This window comes from Pleurodeles waltl, chromosome 4_2, assembly GCF_031143425.1.
Source record: "Pleurodeles waltl isolate 20211129_DDA chromosome 4_2, aPleWal1.hap1.20221129, whole genome shotgun sequence".
Lineage (NCBI taxonomy): Eukaryota > Metazoa > Chordata > Amphibia > Caudata > Salamandridae > Pleurodeles > Pleurodeles waltl.
Genome location: NC_090443.1, coordinates 24,216,636 through 24,224,054, shown reverse-complemented (window position 1 = coordinate 24,224,054; position 7,419 = coordinate 24,216,636).

Below are 7,419 nucleotides of genomic sequence, written 5' to 3'. Positions count from 1 at the left end.
ATTGCACAAGATTCTTCCAGAGAGTCTCACCTACTGCCAGCATACTTTGCAGATGCTATATTTCGCCTAATGCTTGAAATTGATAAAGACAGCTTTCAGAGAAAAACCTACAGACTGCTACTGCAGCATGTGTTTGCCCTTTGCGGGGAGCACTGCCTTCACACCTCCACTGATAACAACAGCCTTTTCTGTCAACAAGGCATGCAGTGTGTCTCTTCTCACTAAGAAAATTCTAGACTGCAAGTTGCTCTGCCTTCATTGCTCTGTTAGTGTAGTGCATAGAAAGAGGCATCAGGGTGTTAGGTTTTAAATGACATTTTAAAACATGCAAAAAATTGTCATTTTATTCCGATTAGTTACAACATGTCTGCTTGCTGTTTTTATAATATTCTGTTACTTTAGATTTACTGAGAAACAAATTATTTCTGTAGTAATAAATACTTTTTTCTTAAAAGTGTTCATTCTTCTAAGTACAGTGTCTGTGATACTGTGAATAACAAAATAAGGGTTGTCACCACAATGCCCTGGAACCCTTTATGGGATTGTTAATAACACAAAAACAATATTTCTATGTCAATTACACATTGAGTAGTGCCTCCTGAGGCTAAAATAACCTGCTTTTCACATTCAGTGCTGCTACATTTGAACCAAGTGCACTCGTGTCACTTGTGGGTGAAGAAGCACACCTTGTAGAGTTATGCCGAAAACATAACTTATGCAACGGTTGGTGCCCAGTGTGTGACTTGTTACGCCTTGAGTAGTTTGTTTCACTATTCACACATATGTGAACCATCATTACTTTAATACAGAGACATTGCAGTAATCATGGTTACCTCCAATTGGGGATAAGGGAGCACATATTTCTGTGGGTTTGTCAAGCTTGACTCATAAAAAGGTTATTCCCCGTTTTGTGAGTTTTCTATTTCTTTGATTCCAATTTTCAATTGAGTCCATTCACTATGGCAGAACCTATTGTGACTGAGGTCAGTTGCAGGGAAGCAGTTAGCATCTCAAAGCTCGAAGTGTCCTCAATGGGGGTGGGGTGGAGTTACTTTTGTAATAGCTGCACATCCAGCACACGCTTTTTAAACGTTATACTCATGGGTGGAGTATGAGCCTATTGATGCTGCCTCACACTAAAGGGCTTACCAAGATTAAAAAAATCTTTTAACTTACCAAGAACACCAAAATTGGTTTGGTGGGCAGTTGAAACATATGCACAGAAATGTTGGCTTGGGGCCTCTGAGCAATGATGGGGCTGCATGACCAGTCTTGCCCTGACAACTTAACAAGCTGAGGTGGTAGGGGTGTTAAATTACACAGTTGCTTTATACAGGAGACTTGTAGAGTTTGTACACTACACTTTGTGCTCCAGACCTGCTGTTGTAGCAGGGCCTGCAGCTCCTACACAAATACAAACTATTAGTCCTCAGACTATGAACACTATCATGGAAAGATGGCCCATGAAGCACGATAAAATGGCATTCTGAATTGCTTGCAGGACCAATCAGTTAGAAGCAGTTTATCCATACACTACCTTCCCAGGACAAACAGAATATTCACTATGTGTCTCCCTGTTGGGATAATGCCTCCTGTAAAGAAGTGTAACACCTGGGGAAGCATCTTTGCATACATTTACACCAGTGCAAATGGTATGCCTTCATTGGCAGTCCTCCCTGATGTATTTAGAAAAGAACAAAGTGAACACAGAGCTGCAGCAGTTCTAGACTTATGAATGAAGTTAATGGATAATTTCTCTACAGTGTCTGCTGTCATCCTAAGCAACATTAAGGGAGAGCCTCCAGTTCTGGCTATACATCAGAGACTGGAAGCTGTTCCAGTTCAAGACCTTGAACAGAAACTACTAAAAATAATTGCAGACATTTAAATCTCTTTAGGGAGAGATAACTTGGTTATTCAAGCCCTTAAACCACATTTAAAAGATAAAAATGACACTAAGGATTCTTTTAAGGAGAAATCTGCAACAGAGGGAAGTAAAAACAGAAAGATAAAGATAAAATGCAGACTGGATCGCCCGTTTCTCAGGAATCCATCATGGGTGGTTATAACGTAAGAGACCGCTAAAAGAACTAAAAGAACCTGATTGGTATCAGTATTCTGATAGCTGCCCTTCAAGTTTTTTTCAGAACACTTAAGGTAAAAGAACAGAAAGGGGTAGCCGATCCAAGTACCAAAGAAAAGAGGAGGACAGTAAGAAAAGTGAAGCAGGGCATGAGACTGATGTCAACATAAAGAGGGAAGACAAAGAATGGGACTCTACAACCCCAGTAAAAAAGAGGAAAATAGCAGAACTTTAAAAAAAACATGCTGATCCAGCTGTGAGTCCTCCAACGAAACAGAACTTGGGCTTTAGCGCTTTTAGACAGCGCCGCAGAAGTCACAATTGTACATCAGACACTACAGAGCTTTCTGGATGCAAATCCAACTGATGACTTCATATAGATGGAGACTCCAGCTCATTATTGAAATCCTCCTTATAGGTTTACAACTTAAACATACAAACTGAAAGGAACGTAACATGTATAATCAAAGCAGTCTTCTGGGAACAATTATGTTATGATTATTATATCATCCTCATGGAAGAAGACTGGCCTCCAGTTTTTATTGGAAAAGCACCCCTGGGGCAGGAAGTCATAGGGGTAGACTTCTCTTTCATAGTAACTGAGGAAATTAGGGAAATTTATGCCATTGAATGGACCATGGACAAGCACCAGCCTTATATAGAAATCAAGCGGGTGGGACGAACACTCTAGTCCAGATGTCATTCCCTTACACAATGAACAACAACCACAAGCTCAATACCCGCTAAAACCAGAAGCAAAACATGGTATAAAAGCAATACTAAATCAGTTGTAGTGGCAGGGCATAATAGTGCCATATCTTTTACCACTGAACGCACCTCTTTTTCCCCGTCTCCAAACCAGACGGCTCCTATAGAATAGATTTAGACTATAGAAATTTGAATTCGCACAATTGAAGATATTCAGTACAAAATGTGCATAACACACTCTGTTTTGACTAAACTGGTGCAGAAAAAACACAAAACAACCCTGGATATTGCCAATGGTTTCTTTAGTCAGAATATAGAGCCTAAAGTGAGTATCTAACCACTTTCAGTTTCAACAGAGTTCTATGTTCATTCTGACGCTTGCCCTTGGGCTAAGAGAATAGTCCTGGCTTGATTTCAGCACGAATCGTGGAGATCTTACACATAGATCCCAGGGTACTGTCATACATTGATGATATCTATCAAAGTGAGGATGATTTGAATCTACACCTGACCAGGGTAAACAGAGTGATAACCATATTAACATCACCTGGTTCCAAAATAAATTTCACAAAATCAAAGATTGTCTACCTGACGGTGACCTTCTTAGGAGATGAGCTATCCAGCGAGAGCAAGAGTGTAACTGCAGACTTCCTTCTGAAGTGTGCTTCCTTGCAGCCTCCAGACACACTGAAAAATTTGCAAACGCTGCTGAGATTACTCAACTTTGGACGTACTTATTTGACTTACTATGCTGAGAAAATGAAACCCTTAAGTGACATGATTTCTCCCATGTATTCATCCAAACAGTGGCTGAATGTGCATACTAATATCTTCCGAAATCGACAAGCAGACAGTCTTGAGACTAAATATTTAAAAACTAGGGAGAAAAAAAAGAAACTAGTTACCAGAGTCACACCCAGTCACTACGGTTACACCCAGGAGACCTACAACAAAGGACAGATCATCCCAATTGCTTACAAGGTTCAGTTGTATACCCTAGCTGAAGCACGTTTTGCTTCCATCAAAAAATCATGACGGCTGTGCAAACAGCTATCTTAAAGGAGTGACCTTTGACTTTGATTATTGTATCTCCCATACCAGCACTAGAGGAGCCACAAAAGCAAGCATTCCCAATGCTTGTGCCTTACACCCGGATACAATGGGCCTCTTCTTTAAATGTAGTGGATGTAAAGTTTCAGTGTAATCCCTCTCTTCGTACACAAGCTTTTCTCCAATCTGAACAAAATGTTCCTCCATCTCCAAACCACTTTACCCATTGAGTCTTAACAGACCATCTTCTATACATAACCTGCAGTAGGAACAAAATACAAATACTCCACAGCCTGCGTAGCAGTGAAAGGTGTAGTGAAGGATGGTAAAATCATTCCACCACAGACCCATACTAAAGTTTTATGTGTCAGTACTGCACAGCATGTGGAATTACATGCACTGCTACTTACATTACAGAAGACTGATTCATCAGTTCCTACACTGGTTGTGTCTGACTCATCCTTCTGTGTGCAGGGTTACAATGCTGTTTTGCAGAAATGGCAGTTGAATGGATTCAAGGATTCAAAGAGAAAAAAACCTATAAAGAATAAACAGCTTTTGGGAAAGGTAGCCGTCTTACAAGACAAGCTTCCATTGGTCCATGTGAGGCACACTTTGGGCCATCAGAATGTTGGCATTTATGCTAAAGGGAACTGTGCAGCTGACCTGGCAGCAATTCAGGCTGTCTGAGTAGCAGTCGTAACCAGACCGCAAACGAAGATTGACACAGATATTTTAACAGTCATAAGTGCAACTAAACAAACTGGGAAATCTGTAGTTCCTCCTCCCAAATACTCCTACACCCTTAATTCAGATAACATTCCTGTACTTTCGGTACCAGGAGCTGGAGACACAATAATATCTAATACTCTGTCTATATTAGATTTAATCAATGAAACTCATGAGGGGTTGGCCTCGGCACATGCAAGAATGAACACAACTGTAGCAATGTTACTGGTGGCCTAGTTGATATAAACAGACTAGGGACTATGTTAGGCAGTGTGACATTTGTCAGTAGATTAAACCCTCTCATGATTTCAAATATCCCCTTCCTGGTGATTTATCTTGACCATATGCTCCCCCCTCCAGCTAACAGATATAAATACATATTGGTTACTACTGATTCATGTTCTCGATTTCTGTGGGTTTTGCCACAGAGAAATGCTAGCACTTCAGCAGTCATAAAAGATTTGCAGTGCTTAGTGTCAATGGAAGCAGTTCAACAGTTCATTCATTTCATTACGATAACCGTCCTGCATGCACTTCTAAGGCCTATAGGGATTCAATGTCTGCTCTTGGCATTTGTCTGCAATTCAGCAACTAATTCAAAGTTGAATCGAATGGTTTGTAGAGAGAGCTAATGGCATGATTAGGCAAGCTTTGACTAGGGGGGGGCGCGGTCAAGCCGCCAACTGCAATGGCCGTGCAGCGTTGAAGCTCTGACAGAGGATCCCCTGATATCGGCAATTGAAGACGGCTGGGACCTCCGATCGGGCAGATGATGCCTGCTTTGTGGTGAGGAGAAGGGGGGCACTAAGTGGGGGGCCGAGGCAACAGATTCGAGGGGCGCTGCCGAGGTATTTGTTGCTGTCGTGTCTGTTGGCCTACACACCTTGGAGGGCCAGAGGCGACAGGGGCCTCGGGTGAGCTTGAGGTGGCTGGGCCGCTCGGCGATGTGGTACCACCGGAGGGTTGACCAGCGACAGTCTCCCTATCCCCGAACAACCCAACACTGGCAGGGTGATACAGGCAGTCTTGCCACCCAGCTGAGATGATCACCAAGTTGTTGCGGCCTGTTGAGGCCTACTGCGAAACTGGCTAATATACCTGCCTCCACGTTGGAGAGCTGCACTGCGTACCAGGGCCAGCTTACCCCTCCTCTTTACTTGCACCTTGCTAGCCTCCTGCGGGGGTTTTACCCCGGTTTGCACCGGGGCTTATGTGTATTAGGTGGACCGGCTGGAGGCCTTATTGCCACAGATTCGGGTGGTCCAGACGGCCCGTACTTTGTGCCACCTGTGTATTGTACTATTGAAGCGTATCCATATGAGAGGGTTCAATGGGACACTTATCCCTTGATCTGGTGGTGCTCGGCTGCTGTGGAGATAATTGCATCAACTGCTTTTTGGAGATACAGCTGGCTGCTGCGTGGCACACCACTGGATCTGTTGTGTACTGTTGGGTGGCTACTGGTGGCCATGGGCCGTGGTGACCCAAATCAACGGAGACCCCAGTTTGAGAAAAAACAGCAAGCAGACATGGCCACAGCCACGCTGCGAGACCTGGAGGAGTCCCAGAGTGGTCAAGTTGGTGACCAATCATTGGGAGCGAATGCCATATTGATGGAGTTGAGGGCTGGGTTTTGCACCATTGGCAACAGATTTGACTCTCTGACTACCAGACTTGATAGTATGACCGATCACCTGGACAAACACCAATCACGCCTGGAGGGTACAGAGGGTCGAATTTCCGCCGTTGAGGATGACAGTGCGACACTGCGTAAGCGTCTTGAGAAGGTAGAGGGGAGGCTAAAGACTGTGACCATAAAGAATGAAGATTTGGAGGCCAGGGGGTGCTTGTTTTGCAATGCAGTCCATTCCCATTCACATAGTTTACACAGATGACATCACATACTCCACACAGAGGAAAGGTGGCCTCCTCACACACAAATGCTTTGGGACTTACTTCCATGTCCTGGAATATACATGGTTCAAATAATCCCCGTAAATGCAGGATGGTGCTGCAGTACCTCCGCAGACACGCGGTACAGGTTGCGATCCTGTAGGGGACGCACCTTGCGACTGTTGCGGCTCCCCCATTTGCCACCACTTGAGGCCCCCACCGGTACTTTATGAGCTACAGCACCTACTATCGAGGGGTTTGTATTCTGGTCCACAAATCTGTGCTTTTTTGACCACTGTTGACCAGGTGGATTCTGCGGGAACATATTTAGTGGTTGCGGGGCTACTGGAGAAGCTCAAGATCTTGTTAGTCAACGTGTATGCACCCAATATTGATGCCCCTGATTTTTTCCAAGATATTCATTCCCATATTGATCGCTTTGACATAGATCATATTCTATTAGGCGGTGACTTCAATTTAGCCATAGGTCCATCGTTAAATACCACCTCTCACCCCATTCATCTAAGCCCCGCTACCTCAGGGTATTGAAGGATCTCTGTTCAGCTTTCGCTTTTCAGGACCCACGGCGGCCGCATGGCTCTGATACGTTAGCATATACTTTTCTCTTTGCACCACACGGCACCTGGGCCCTCATTACAACCCTGGCGGTCAGTGTTAAAGCGGCGGTAAAAAAAATGGAATCACGACCATGGAGGAAACCGCCAACATACACAGCCACTTTAACACTCCGACCACCACGGCAGTACAAACAAACAGCTTGGCGGTCACCGCCAACAGACAGACGGAGAACAATGTACCGCCCACACTATTATGAGAGGCAAATCTGCCACCTTTACGGGGGCGGAACCAACGCGAAGAAAAACACAGCGGAAACAGGACTTGGAAGGGAAAACACTCACCTCTTCATACCCCACAAGTAACCCGGACGCCATGGA